The sequence below is a fragment of the Globicephala melas genome, chromosome 19, assembly GCF_963455315.2.
Source record: "Globicephala melas chromosome 19, mGloMel1.2, whole genome shotgun sequence".
Classification (NCBI taxonomy): domain Eukaryota; kingdom Metazoa; phylum Chordata; class Mammalia; order Artiodactyla; family Delphinidae; genus Globicephala; species Globicephala melas.
In genome coordinates, this window is record NC_083332.1 from 18173753 (window position 1) to 18190028 (window position 16276).

Genomic DNA, 16276 nt, shown 5'->3' on the forward strand with positions numbered 1-16276 from the left:
GGCATCACTGGGGAGACCAGCAAGGGCTCTGCTAGTCAAGTCATCCTGCCAAATCTACCTTGGAACGGGTTGAAAAGCGACTATATGCAGCTTTTGTGGGGGGAAAGGAGAAGGGCATTTGGACTGTTCAGCAACGGAGAGAAATAGAGAGATATGTTGGAAGGCGAGGATGTGAGGGTTTAGATTGGTTTGGTTTGTGCTTCTATTGGTTTGTTTCTGTCAGAAGAGTCGTGAGTACACTGACAAGCTGATGAGAAAGACCCAGTTGCATTGAGAGGTTGACCGTGTAACAAAGGAGGGATAATCTGTTCTGCAAGCATCTTGAGAAGGATCAAAATGGGAACAAAACCACAGGTGGTAGGGCAGCTTCTCTGTTGCGATAATAGGACCGTGCCGATGAGGAAGTAGGAGATGAGAAGGTTCTTGTGCCGTGGCTTCTATTTTCTCTGTAAAATTGGAGATGGCCCCCAGTGGCGCCTGCTGGTGCTGATGCCCTTGTGTAATCCCTCCCTTGAGTGTGGGCTGGACTTACTGACTTGCTCCCACTGAATACAATACGGCAGAGTCATGGGAAGCCACTTCAAATATGAGATAACCTGAAAGGCGGTGGCTTCTGTCTCGAACGCTCTTGCAGGCAATGCACTTGAGGAAAGCCAGCTGCCATGTTGTGAGCTGCCCCATGGAAAGGTTCAGCAGGTGAGGAACTGAGGGGGCCTTCTAACCAACAACCTGCAAGGAACCAAACACTGCCAACAACCATGGGAATGAGCTTGGAAGAAGATCCTGTCCCATTTGAGTCTTCAGGGGAGACGCGGACCCCGTTGACAACTTGGCTGAAGCCCAGTTAAAACCTCTGAGCCAGAGGCATCCAGCTAATCCCCCCCTGGACTCCTGAACAACAGAAACCATGGATAACAAATGCTTTTTATGTTTTAAGCCACTAAGTTTTAGGGTAATTTTTTACACAGCAATAGATAGCTAATACATGGTTTTATGTATGAGAATGTAGGATGGGAAGGGGACTAGACGTTTAAAGAGGGGAGAAGACTTGAAATGGTTGTTGTGGAAAGCGAGAAAGAATGTACGTCGACCAGCAACACAGTAGGATTTCTGGGCCAAGCTGAGAGCCCAAATGAGCTTAGCAATCATGGCTTTATGGTAGAACCAGTGTGCCTTCTGTCAGATATAATGAGGTTATTATTTATTTATTTATTTATTTATTTTTGCGGCACACGGGCCTCTCACTGTTGTGGCCTCTCCCGTTGCGGAGCACAGGCTCCGGACACGCAGACTCAGCGGCCATGGCTCACGGGCCCAGCCGCTCCGCGGCACGTGGGATCCTCCCGGACCGGGGCACGAACCCACGTCCCCTGCATCGGCAGGCGGACTCTCAACCACTGCGCCACCAGTGAAGCCCTATTCTTTTTTTTTGATTGGAAATTTTTATGATGCTTTGATGGACCATGGGAATCTAACCCTCCTTTAGTCTTTCCATGACATCTTCAGGGACATGGACTCATTCAGCACGTTTGCTGAGGATTTATTATGTGCCAGACACTCTTTATCCATTAACAAATATTTACTGGGTGTCTTATTGGTGGCAGGTGTTCTAGACACTGTTCTAGTAGGGGGCATGGAAAATAAGTAAACAGAATGGTGATGCAAACTCTGAAGGAAAGGAAGGTGGAAGGGATGGGGTGAAGGGGGCTCTTTTATGTAGGGGGCCAAGGCAGCTAGATTGTATGCAGGGGCTTCTGGAAGCAGAGGCTAGAGCAGTGAAGAAGATAAAGTCTTTGCCCTCCTGAAACGTACATTCTCGTGGGGGAAATAGAAAATAGAACAAGCAGAAGTGTAATTGTAGGCACTGATGGCTGGTAGGAAGCAGCATTAGAGTGAGTAGGGCACGCCTCTCGTAGAAGGTAATATCTGAGCAGAGAGTTGAATGGAGGGAGGGAGGGAGTCTTGTGGAAATGGGAACAAGAGGGCCTAGAGGATGGCGCCTAGAAACGCTCTCTGACGGGACCATGCTTGGAATGGTCCCATCGCGGCCAGTGCTCTGGGAAGTTAGAGTTACTTTTTGCTGATGGTACGAAGTGTTTCAAAATGGTCATGGAGTTAAAAAAAAAAAAAGAGTGGAAGTGTCTATTAATAGATGATCTCGTCACACCAGGGGTAAACATTTTATTTCATTGGGTAAGAAGAATAATTACACAAGCCAAACTCCCTTTTAAGAAGTGTCAAGATTGTGTTAATAACAGCAGTAAATATTTATTAGGTGCTTACTCCATGCTTGACACTGTTGGAGAGCTTTAAATTATTAACTAATTTAATCCTTTCAGGCCTTATGGGATGAGACTATTGATTTAATCTTTTTACAGTTCAGGAAACTGAGACACAGTTTCTGTGTTTATGTGTTTCTTGTCCAAGGTCATGCTGCTATCGAGTGATGCCGCTGGGGCAGAACATTTAGCCCTTGTGCCACCTTCCTCCAAATCTCTTGGAAGGATATTAGAAAAAATTAGCAAATAATATGCATTATAATTTAAGTTTAATGGAGTGGATTATATATGTGAAGGAAAATTAATTTCGAATATCTTAATGTAACAAGTACCATTAGATTTTGGTGGTCAGATAGAAAGCAGCTTCGATTTTACAGACGGCTCACTAGTTGTTTGGGTTAGAATTCTTAAAATATCACTCACGGAGTTTGTATATTATCATAAAATATCACAGAAATGTTAATGGGCTAATGATTTATGTTGAAATCTCAGCTGCTAATATGCCGAATCTTTTAATACTGTCTTTCTGGAAAAGCCCAAACTGATCGTGGATAGTAGTCATTCTTCATGTTTTATAATCTTGCCGTTACACGGCAGGCTCAAATCGTCTGCTTTTTTTTTTTCTTTGTTAGTTTTGAGCTCGTGTTATGACTGATTTTCACTTAATTAACTTAGAAATAGATTTTATTTTTTAGAGGAGTTTCAGGTTCACAGCAAAATTGAGCAGAGAGTACAGAGATTTCCCATCTACTCCCTGCTCCCCCTACCCCCAGACACCTTCCCCCACCATCAGCATCCCCCCCCAGAGGAGTGCACTTGTTACAAATGATGAGCCTACACTGACACATCCTAATCACCCCAAATCCGCAGTTTCCATTAGTATTCACCCCTGGTGGTGTACATTGTAGGGACTTTGGCAAATGTATAATGACAAGCTTCCAACGTGTATTTAGGGAGGATGCACTTCCCTAAAAATCCTCTGTATTCTGCCTATTCAGCCTTTCCTCTCCACCAGCCCTTGGAAATCACTGACCTTTTACTGTCTCCACAGTTCTGCTTTTTCCAGAATGCCATATAATTGGAATCATACAGCATGTAGCCTTTTCAGACTGGCTTCTTCCACTTAGTAATACACGTTTAAGGATCCTCTGTTTTCTCATGGCTCAATAGCTCATTTCTTTTCAGTGCTGAGTCATATTCCATCGTCTGCTGGATGTACTGCACTTTATCCATTCACCAGCTGAAGGACATCTTGGTTGTTCCCAAGTGTTGGCGATTATGAATAAAGTTGCTATAAAAATGGATATAAATTTTCAACGCATTTAGGTAGTGTGATTGCTGGGTCATATGGACTTGGTGGCGGAGGGAGTAGCCCTGTTCTGAGTGACACCCTTGCTTTTGGAGGAGGACAGTGGTGGAGCGTGGTAGCTCTTGGTCTTCCCAACCTGCTCTTCCTGGCATTGACCCTCAGCCCTATGAATAGGGCCTGCTGTTTTCAGTGTGTCATCCCTGAGTTAGAGCCTCCAGCCGTGGGGACCTAGGTGGAAGAATGGAGCCCCATGCCCTTGACCACACTTGCCTGTAATCTATTCGTTGCAACATGCAGCTGGGGTTGAGGGGTAAGAAACGCTGGTGACCTGTGCCTCCTGTGAAGATACCGCAGCCACCAGCAGGGAGCTTGGGGAGGGAGCCCTGTGTCCTCATCTGCACCTGCCTTTCTGTCATGCTCTGTCGAGGGGGAGCACGAGGGGACAGGCTGTGTTCGAACGCCACAGACTTGTACTGTTTTTACCAAGTTTTCTTGAATAAATGTTTTTTGTTTGTTTGCCGTATGCCCTTAAGAAAATTTCCAGAGACTTTAAATGGTTGGATTTAAAAAATTATTTTCCAGTTTATGCTTATTTCACTGGGGAGCAGGACCACAGAATTCCTCATGCTACCAGTATGGAAGTGGAACTCCTTGGAAAGGTTTTTGATAAAGTCAATTTTATTAAGACATTAATTCTCCAAGTGTGGTCTAAATAGCTACAGATAAATTATGGTCAAGAGAGAGAAAGCAAGGGAGAGAGAGGTGGGGAGATTGCTTTAAGGTTTACAATATGCACCTTCATTACAGAATACCTTCAAATAATACTATATCACTTCGGGTAAAATATAAGAACCTTACAACAGGTGGAGACAAGCGTGGAGAAGTAACAGTAAACAGAATATATTCTGACTAAGTGTAAAGAATTCAACTAAAAATTATGACTAAAAGGAGAGAAGGGAAAAAGGGAAATTATGACTAAAAGGAGAAGGGAAAAAGGGAAAAGTAGAATATGGTCATTGATTGTTGAATAGATAACAGGTGAGAATAAACAGACACCTGAGACACCAGATAGTAAAAGTTAAATGAGTTTTTCTCATTTATGCCTAATGAAGAGCATTAAAGGTATAAATACAAAGGTAATCAGTGAAACAAAATACAAGCTTTCCTAAATATAAAAAATAATTTTAGAAAGTTGACATAGCATATAAAGAAACACAGTAAATATAATATACACAATAATTAAAACAATATGAGGGCATTAAGACCAAACAGATCAATCATATCAATAAATGTTAAAGGCCTTGGGACTTCCCTGGTGGCGCAGTGGATAAGACTCCACGCTCCCAATGCAGGGGGCCCAGGTTTGATCCCTGGTCAGGGAACTAGAACCACATGCATGTTGCAACTAAGAGTTCGCATGCTACAACTAAGGAGCCCACACGCCGCAACTAAGGAGCCCACTTGCTGTTACTAAGACCCGGTGCAACCAAAATAAATAAATAAATACATACATATTTAAAAAAATGTTAATGGGCTTAACAGCTATTAAACAAATGAGTAGAATCTCTATGAAAAGATATGGAATGATTTCTAGGATATATTGTTAAGCAAAAATAGCAAAGTGCAAAAGAATATATTCATTTTGTGTAAGGAAAAACGGAAAATAAGAAGACATACACACATCTGCTTATTTTTGCAAGAAGAAACAAAGAAAGAATAAACACCAGAAACTAGTAAAATGGATTGTGTACGGGAGCAAAGTCGGGTGGGAAGATTAATGGAGAAAGTGACAGTTCTCTGAGAATATATTTTTGATTTTTTTTTTTTTTTTTTGCGGTATGCGGGCCTCTCACTGTCGTGGCCTCTTCCGTTGCGGATCACAGGCTCCGGACGCGCAGGCTCAGCGGCCATGGCTCACGGGCACAGCCGCTCCGCGGCATGTGGGATCTTCCCGGACCGGGGCACGAACCCACATCCCCTGCATCGGCAGGCGGACTCTCAACCACTGCGCCACCAGGGAAGCCCTATTTTTGATTTTTTTGACTTTTGTAGTCATATTAATGTTCTAAATACTAAAACAAACAGAACAGCATGGATGAGGAGGGGGAAACCTAAAACTAAATGCAAACATAAATCCCTGAATCCAACTGTGTTTCATAAGAATAACAACCACAATAAATGGGGAAGTGCTTAATTCGAGTAACATTTGAACGCAATACTTTGACTATATACCCTCAGTCTAAAAAACAACCAACCAAACAAAACCAACCAAACAAACAAAAAAACCTGCAAATAAATACTGAACTTTTCTCAGTTGGCTTGATTTTCATAGTGACTTACAGGCATAGCAATTCTGCAACTATTCTATGTGGTTTTGGATTGATAATATTGGGAACCGGGGTTCTCACTGCAAAAGAAGAGACATAAATATTGATTTGTTTTGTTTGTTTTTGTTTAACTTTGGGGAAAGCAAGGAAGAACACTGTGGAGTTGAATTGGAAATGGCTGTACTGGCACAGAGTCATGTGTATGTATATATTTATGCACACACATATATGTATTTAAATTTTCTTGTGCTTGCATGTATGTGCATGTGTGTGTGTGTGTGTGTGTGATTCCATATTTCTTCACATAGTCCAGTGAAAAAGCCTAGAAGCCATGGTGCTCAATAGCAATGAGCACACCTAGCATCTAGTGTTTGGTTTCTAAATATTTACCATTTCCTATCAAAGGGACCAGAGCCCCTTAGAGAAACGTTTGGTTATAGGGCCCAGGAAGGAATCACATACAATGAGCACTGAATGTCTTATTGTACCGGAAAGAGAGGAAAGGTTAAGATAAATAATAAGGTGTGTAAAAAAGACAAGATCTAGCTTGAAGGACTTCAGCTGTTCAAATCTAGAAGAATGTGAACATTGAAATAATAAGATCAGGGATGGGTTGTAAATCTAGTGGGAGGAGTTGGAATTGATGAAGAACAGGGTTTTTGGTCTCAAAATATCTCCTCACACATCACTCTTTATCATTTCATAATAACTATACAATGGGTAATTGGACAACACCTTTAACTAAGTGATCAAAATTAATATCATTGAAAAAAGAAAAATGGTATCATGTGTCTTCAGATGTGATGCCCTGAGAAGGACACAAAATCACTTGTTTAGTATCAGTCTCTCAATGTATTAATCAGTGACTACACTAAAATCTAAACAGACTAAACACTCCTATTGAAAGGAAAACATTTTCAGAATGGAGGAGAAAACCCAACTATAGGTTTATAAGAGACACATCATAAATATAGGAATACAGAAAGTTTCCAAGAAGAAGGGTGGAAATATATATATATATACCATGCGAAGAGCATTGCTGTGACTCTGCTAATATCAGACCAAGTAAGCTAAGGCGGTAAGCACCATTTAGAAATTAAGTGGGGCATTTCATGATGTTAAAGAGACTCGTCCACCAGGAAGGCATCGCGACTCTAAATCTTAATGCTAGACATATAAAGCAAATTAACAGGAGTAAACTGAGAAATAGGCAAACGCAACAGCCACAGTGGGAGATTCTAACACCTTTCTCAACAACTGACAAGAAGAAGCCAAGAAATAAGGAATTATATATATTGAATATCTGAATAACAAAATTAAATTTGGCCTAATAAATATTAGAGCACTGTATCCAATAATAACATAATAGATATCCTTTAATGTATATATATTTTTTGTCACCGGTTTTGTTTTTTTTTTTAATTTTATTTCTTTTCGGCTGCGTCGGGTCTTCGTTGCTATGCGCGGGCTCTCTAGTTGTGGAGAGCGGGGGCTACTGTTCGTGGCCGAGCATGGGCTCTAGGTGCCTGGGCTTCAGTAGTTGCAGCATTTGGGCTCAGTAGCTGTGGCTTGAGGGCTCTAGGGTGTGCAGGCTTCAGTAGTTGTGGTGAGCGGGCTCAGTAGTTGTGGCTCGCGGGCTCTAGAGCGCAGGCTCAGTAGTTGTGGTGCACAGGCTTAGTTGCTCCACGGCATGTGGGATCTTCCCAGACCAGGGCTTGAACCCATGTCCCCTGCATTGGCAGGAGGATTTTTAACCACTGTGCCACCAGGGAAGTCCCTTTTTTTTTTTTTTTGGACTATTGAATGCCTGGTTATTTTTGAGTGGAGATTTCATTTTCATACATTCCTTTTAGAATGTAGGTGAATCAGTTTCTTCGATAGGTAGTAAGAAGGGAAACTTAGCTCGCTAGGCGCCATGATTTCATTCCCTTCCTCTCCCTGGGAGGAACTGACTGACTATAGCTCACTGAGTTTTATTTGGCTATATGAACCTGATCTTAACTGCAGAGTCCAATGCAATAAACCCTTACATAATGCTCACTCTGAGTGTCCACTGGGAATTTGAAGATGAGAAAGAAATAGTCCCTGCCCTCAGGAAATTCACAGCACAGTGAGAAGCCTAGAAACTTACATAATTCAGGATGACAAGTACTGTGTTAACTGTACGGACATGGTCTTATGAAAGTAAAGAACATCAAAAAGAGATGTCTGCCTTAAGAAAGCCAGACTCAGGAGAACTCTTTGCCTTCATAGAGTATCTTCATCAGGGGTCATTTGGTTACTAGAAACAGACACACAAACTAGCTCAAGTCAAAGAACTAATTTATTGGAAAGGTAACAGGGCTACTTCATGGAACCCAAGAACAACGCACGAGGCCAGCCTCAGGGGGACAGGTAGGCACTTGTCGTCCACAACCTAGTATTTCTCCCCCTGCTTCACTGGGTGGTCACACAGCCTCTTATGGCCACTTTCTGTGCCTGCTTCACTTTGCGGAGGCTGGCTTTGTCTGCTTTGGCATGCACATAGCTGCTCCAGCCCTATGATTTCACAATTCAAATTGCCAGTGGAGGCTGAGTCGCGTCCTGAAGTCATATTTCCAGTCACACTTAGGGAAGATAACCGACTTAGGGTAAGACAGCTGTGGTAAGGGATCATGAATGTGGTCTCCTGCCTGTTAAAGAGGCTGAGGGGCCAAACTCTCTGAGAAGCAGATGCGGCAATGCAGGTGACACAGCTGCTACAGATGGGCAGACCATAGGTTTTGCAGACATCTCTCTACATGGCCAGTTATCATAGTTGTGGCACTGGAAACAAATGTTACTTACTGTTTTCATAGCTTCCATGGGAAAAAAATGTCAAAAGAAATCTGTGGGTGGAAAAAAGTTACATACATGATATCTGCGACAATTTTAGCTGAGATTAATAGTGCTTATAATGGGTTCCATGAAGGATGGCATTACCGATAAGATGATACAAGCAAAGTACCCAGCAAGCACCGTGCCAGACCTACAATAGGAACTTGAAAATGTGTTCTTCTCTTGTACTGGGCATGCATTCTCAGCATCTTCCTTCCCAATAATACTCTGGTTTTCCTAGCTATGTGATTTACATGCAGTTTGTCTCACATTCAACTCCAGAGGGAGAAACTGACTATCCTCAATTGTCAACATAACCCATCCCCATGGTCTCCGCGATTGGTTCTAAGATGGACACATGAACCAGAAAAATTCCATTCTTTGACCTTTGAGCTATCTCGGAAGTATACTGTCTCCCCTCTGAACCTGAACTGTGCCAGCATATAGATCTTGAGAGCAACTGACAGCTAGTCTAGAAGCAGGAAGAGGTCTATGAGGATGGAGATAATATGTTAATATTATATGTTATATATATGTGTGTTATGTTATATATTATATATAATATATATTATATAATGTTATATATAATATGTTAATACTAATTGACGGAGAGCAGCAAAGTGGACAGAGAGGCGCACTTCCTGGACACAGCATTGATTAAGCATCTCAAACTTAACACAGCCACTTCATAACTCTTTATTCTTGCTCCTTCCCCAGTATGTCAGGTCAGGATAGGTGAGACTGAGGTGCAATAACAAACAACCCTAAATCAAGGTGACTTAAAACAACAAACGTTTATTTCTTACCCTACATGTTGAATGCAAGTTGGTAGGAAGCTTTGTTCCACATCATCCTTCCTCAGGACCCAGGCTGCTGCAGCCACCAACTGCGAGAGAGTTCTTGAGGATTTTGCACTGGCAGGTAAATGCTCTGACACAGAAGTGACACATCTCATTGGCCAGAACTAGTCAGGGGACTGCATCCAACCGAAAGGGAGGCAGGGGGAGGGGAGAACCAGAGATAATTTGTTGAACACCAATAATGACTATCATGCCAATCTTTTCCATCTCAAGAAAAGGCACTACCATCATATACCCAGTTACCCAAGTCAAAAAAAAAATCTAGGTGTTACCCTTGATTTTACCCTTATTCCCAGTGTATAATCCATCAGCACCTCCTATTAACCCCACTTCTCTTCCTTCTCCATCACTACCATTCTGTTCCCCAAACGATAACCATTTTTTTGGGGGGTGGTGGTACGTGGGCCTCTCACTGTTGTGGCCTCTCCCGTTGCGGAGCACAGGCTCCGGACGCGCAGGCTCAGCGGCCATGGCTAATGGGCCCAGCTGCTCCGCGGCACGTGGGATCTTCCTGGACCGGGGCACGAACCCGTGTTCCCTGCATCGGCAGGCGGACTCTCAACCACTGTGCCACCAGGGAAGCCCAAACCATAACCTTTTAATTGGACTACTGAAATACCCTTATACTGGTCATCCTGCTTCCAATCTTACCCTCTGCCCACCCAAGTCTAATTTCCACACGGCATCTGTGGTAGGCTGAGTAATGCCCCCTGCCCTCAATTTCCACTTCCTAATCTCCAGAACCTGTGAATATGTCATGTTACTTGGCAAAACGGTCTTTGCAGATGTGTTGAAGGTTATAAACTTGAGACAGGGAGATTATCCTCTATTTTCTGGTGGGTCCAATCTAATGCCATTAGCCCTTAAAAGTGGAGAACTTTCCCAGCTGAAATCAGAAACATGCAGCAGACAGGAGGTAGAAGCGATGCAGCAGCGTGGGGCTCCGACACCTCCTTGCTGGTCCTGAGGTGTAGGGGGCTATAGCAAGGACCACAGAGAGAGCACTAGGAACTAAGGGTGGTCCCCAGCTGAGAGCCAGCAAAGGAACGAGAACCTTAGTTCTACATGTGCACGGAAGTGAATTCTGCCAACAATCAGAATGAGGCTGGAAGTGCACTCATCCCTAGAACCCTCAGAAGGGAACCTCGATTTCAACCTTGTGAGACTTTGAGCAGAGGAAATAGCTGAGCCATGCAGACTTCTGACTACAAAACTAAGAGAAAACATAACTGTAACGTTTTAAGCATATCTTTTTTAAAAAAAATTATATATTTATTTATGGCTTCTTCGGGTCTTCGTTGCTGCACGTGGGCTTCCTCTAGTTGCGGCGAGCAGGGGCTACTCTTCACTGGTGTGAGGTCTTCTCACTGCGGTGGCTTCTCTTGCTGTGGAGCATGGACTCTAGGCACATGGGCTTCAGTAGTTGTGGCTCGCAGGCTCTAGAGTGCAGACTCAGTAGTTGTGGCGCACAGGCTCAGTTGCTCCATGGCACGTGGGATCTTTCCTGACCAGGGCTCGAACCCGTGTCCCCTGCATGGGCAGGCAGATTCTTAACCACCGCGCCACCAGGGAATTCCCTTAAGCATATCTTGGTAATTTGATCATGGCAGCAACAGAAAATGAATATAGCATCCGTGGATACTTTTTTTTGAAACAAAAATTAGATAACGTCACTACTCTGCTCAATCCTCCAATGTTTTCCCATCACATTTGGAGTAAAATTCATCCTCTTTACTGTGGCATATGTGGTCTGATGTCTGCATACTTCTACCACTCTCTCCTTTCCCCATGTTCTCATTTCTGACCCTTAGTCGCACCAGGCTCCTCCCACCTACTTGCCTCCTTCTAGTCAGTCAAATCCTAAATGCCATCTCCTCAAAGAAGCCTTTCTGAGCACTTAAAACCAAGTAACCCCCTAATTACATTCTATCACAACATCTTATTTTAATTCTCTTCAAACATTTGGCATTTTCTTATATTTTTTATCAATTGTGTGTATCCTCCACTAAAATATAAGTTCAGTGAAACCATGGACCTTGTCTGTCTTGTACACTAATGTGTTCCCAGTGCCTATGGGTATCAATAAATATTAATTGAGTCCATTTAATCACTGAGACATTAGATTAAGTCTTACCTAAAGGCCTGATGTGCTAATAAATTCTTTCTATGGTTTGAGCCAGAGTTAGGTTTTCTGTTAACTCTCAACATGAAACTTCCTAACTTTGTTTTCCCTTAGAGGAGTTTTTATAGCACTGTCTAAAGCATATCATCATAACCATTTTCACTCAGTACAACAGGATATTTTTATTCATGTTTATATCATAGGACCTTCCCTATCCTCAGGCCTCACCCTGTCACAGAGTAGGTGCTAAGTTCTCATGGAAGGAATCACTGAGCTGAATGGTGGCACAGGGAAGGTTGTGTTCATAATGTTCATAACCACCAAGCTCTTACAGAGATTCAGATTTTCTATTAAACAAACGAAAACGCTGCCCACAAAGACAGAGCAGAATAGCTGTACAGTAGGTCCCCTAACAATGGTTTTGTCCACTTGTACGATACCGTTAATTAGCAACAATCCCCAAACAGTTTCCTGGTCAGAGAGAGAATCTAGCATGAGATCAGGCATTGTAAAAACAAAAAAACAAACAAAAAAAAAACAGCATTAACAGCAGTGAATTCTGAATGAGCACAAGTTATGTAAATAATCTTAATAGCAATGATAAGAGATAATTGTTCACAGGTGTCATTTCCTGGGGGAAGGGGGATCCACCTTTTCTTGCAAGAGAAAATGCTAATAGTTTCATTAAATTTATGAGCCTTAATTAGCACACTGCTGTTCTAATTACTGTGCTAATCCTGAAATCACATTCCTTCACTCCCCTCCCTCTCTTAAGTAGATTCATACACAACCAGGCACTTCTGCTTTCTTTATGAATATGTGCTTTTTGGCAGGGCTTTGACATTTATCTTCAATAATGATGATGTTGCTTCCAAAAACATGCAGGCCATCAGCTTCTCAGTCTTTTTCTATGGCTCTTTTTTCCTCTCTTCTATACACATACACACCCAGACACAGACACAAACACACCTCTCTTTGTGATGTAAATATGTAACTCAGAAATTACTAAGAAGTTGATTTCCTTACAAGCTGTTCTTGTTAGCCTCCTTCTGAGTCCCTAAAGGTTTTTGTTTGTTTTATTTTGTTTTGTTTTTTAAAGATATTTTCTATAGCAACATAAGAATATCTCACATAAAATTACCAAGGGCTCTTTAACATCTGTCTTTATTATCTAATTTTTTTTTTTTTTCTTTTGTGGTATGCGGGCCTCTCACTGATGTGGCCTCTCCCGTTGCGGAGCACAGGCTCCGGACGCGCAGGCTCAGTGGCCATGGCTCACGGGCCCAGCCGCTCCGCGGCATGTGGGATCTTCCCGGACCAGGGCACAAACCCGTGTCCCCTGCATTGGCAGGCGGACTCTCAACCACTGCACCACCGGGGAAGCCCTATTATCTAATTTTGATGATGATGATGGTGATACCCTGTAGCTTCCACCTATTGTACTCACCATGTACAAAGTATTAGGCCTAGTGGTTTAAATGTCATGTCATTTAATCCAGTCAATGACCATATAGGTAATTATCAAAACACTATTTTACAAAAAAGGAAACTGAAGCTAATAGTACAGATAGCTTGTCCAAAGTCATACAGCCCCATACTCTTTCTTCTCTTTGTGGGGCTTCAGTTACATTTACAGGATAAAGTGAAATGTTCTAATATATGTCTCATGCTCTTTCATTGTTCATCCTTTTCTCCTTTATGTTTTAGCCTGAATATTTTCTTCTAGCCTATCATCTAGTTGATCAGTTCTCTCTTCAGCTGTGTCTAATTTGCTATTTAACCCTTCACTGAGTACTTAATTTATTACATTTTTCAATTCTAGTATTTCCATTGTGTTCTTTTTTGTTTTCAATTCACCTAAAATTTCCATCTTGTCATTTAATTTCTTGAATATAATAAGCAGTTATTTTAAAAGTCTATGCTTTAAACTTCAATATCTAATTAGACTGTGGCTCTGTTTCTATTTCAGTTTCTGTTTCAGTCTTGCTTTTTTATTATTCCTAGTTATTTTTGATTGAGTGCTAGACATTGTATATAAGGAATTGTAGAGATAATTTGAGGCCATGGATAATGTTATCATCCTTCATAGCAGACTTATATTTGCTTTTGACAGGTAGATAGGATAATAGCCTCTACTCCTAGGAAAAGATAGGATAATAGCCTCTACTCCTAGGAAAAGGTATAGCTTTTCTTGGGTCTCATTATTGGGGGGTTCACCATGGCCTCTTCATGCTGGCTGGACCCCAATTCCAGCATCTCCTCAGCACTATATAACCTCTGAAATCTCTGTTCAGCTCTGTTACTTATTAGATGTTCTCTGCTAAGCTATACATGTGCAGGTTATGAATTGGCCAAGGACCCAAAGGGACTTCTCAGATTTTCTCTTTTGCAATTCCCTCCTCTCTGGTACCCTGCCCTTCCAACTCCTACCAAATCTCAGCCATCGGTGCATCCTTGAACTCCAATCTCTTTCTTTCAGTAAGACTGTCATTCTCCGCTTGAGCTCCATCTTCCCTGTGCCATGGTTTGGGAAAGACTTTAAGGGGAGAAAGCCAGGGTAAGACTGGGACTCACCTTGTGTGCTTCCCTTCTTTCAAAGATGGTAGTCCTGGATTTCCCTGGTGGCACAGTGGTTAAGAATCCACCTGCCCTGCATAGCACAGGGAGATCAGCTCGGTGCTTTGTGTCCACTTAGAGGGGTGAGATAGGGAAGGTGGGAGGGAGATGTAAGAGGGAGGAGATATGGGGATATATGTATATGTATAGCTGATTCACTTTGTTATAAAGCAGAAACTAACACACCAATGTAAAGCAATTATACTCCAATAAAGATATTAAAAAAAAAAAAAGAATCTGCCTGCCAATGCAGGGGACACAGGTTCGAGCCCTGGTCTGGGAAGATCCTACATGCACAGAGCAACTAAGCCTGTGCACCACAACTACTGAGCCTGTGCTCTAGAGCCCACAAGCCACAACTACTGAAACCCGCGTGCCTAGAGCCCATGCTCCGCAACAATAGTAGCCACCACAATGAGAAGCCTGCGCACCACAACAAAGAGTAGCCCCCACTTGCCACTACTAGAGAAAGGCCACGCGCAGCAACGAAGACCCAACACAGCCAAAAAAAAAAAAAAAAAAGATGGTAGTCCTGTCAGTTGCTGCCAAATACTCTGTATTGGCCAGGCTGTAGTTTTCTTTTTAACCTATCTATCTGTGGATTATGTCTTCTTTTGCTCTTTTTCTTAATCAGGTTTACCAGATGTTTTTTTCATTAATCTTTTTAAAAGATGCAGCATTTTTTGGTGGGGAGGGGTTGTTTATTCTACTATTTCCCTAGATAATTGATTTCAGTTCTTACCTTTTAAATTTTAATCTCCCTAGTTTCCTGATTTGTTAATTTCTTTTTTTTTTCTATATGAAAAATCCCAAACTAGCTTATATCAACTCATGGCCAACCTTGTTTCATCTACATGCCTCACAAAATGACTTTGATATGAACCCTATACATATATAATTCCACCTGTAAATATTTCAGTATATATTCTAAAAGATAAAGACCTAAGAAAATAACAATGTCTATATCACACCTAAAATTTATAATTCTTTAATATCATCATTGTTCAAAGGGTTCTTCTACAGTGGAGTTGGGGGACAAGACAGAGCCAAGTTCAAACTGCCATCTTCCTAGAATCCTCCCTGCTATAAAGGCATGGCTTTCAAACTGACTATAAACTCACAGTAAGAAATACATTTGACATTGCACCCCAGAGCACAAATAACGACATGTATAACTGAAACAAATATTTCACAAAACAACTTATATTTACCGTATTGGCTGTCCACTCTCTCCCTTCCCTTAACCTCTCTCTCCCCCTCCTCCCTCTTTCCTCTCTCTCTCTCTCTCTCTCTCTCTCAACAACTAAATGTTGGTTGCAACCCACTAAGTTGATTTCACATTATAGTTCTGTTATCTGCACTTCGAAGAACAATCCTACAAAGCAAATGTCTAAATATCAAATTAACTGAAAAGGGGAACTTCCCTGGAGGTCCAGTGGTTAAGACTCTTGTGCTTCCATGGCAGGGGCCATGGGTTTGATCCCTGGTTGGGGAACTAAGATCCTATGTGCTGCGTGGTGTGACGTGGCAAAAAAAAAAAAAAAAAAAAATTAACTGAAAAGGTTTGAGATGAGGGGCAGAGAACTAGCATTTCATCTGCCACGTGCCTGTGTCACATGTCAAACCATTACACATTCAGTTCATTCATAACCTGAATCTCTCGCTTATCTATATTGTTTGTAATTCTTAATTTGCCAGACCATTCTAGCAACATGTACTTAATAGCTTTAGTGTAAGTACACTGAATTGTATACTTTAAAGAGTCAGTACCGAATATTCGAGATCCCACTGCCGTTTTCTTCTATTTGGAAGTATATCCGTCTCCCTGACCATTTCTGCTTGGAATTTCAATATCTGCTTTGAACAACCTAACATCAAGCATATTTGTTATCTCTACACTCTTACCA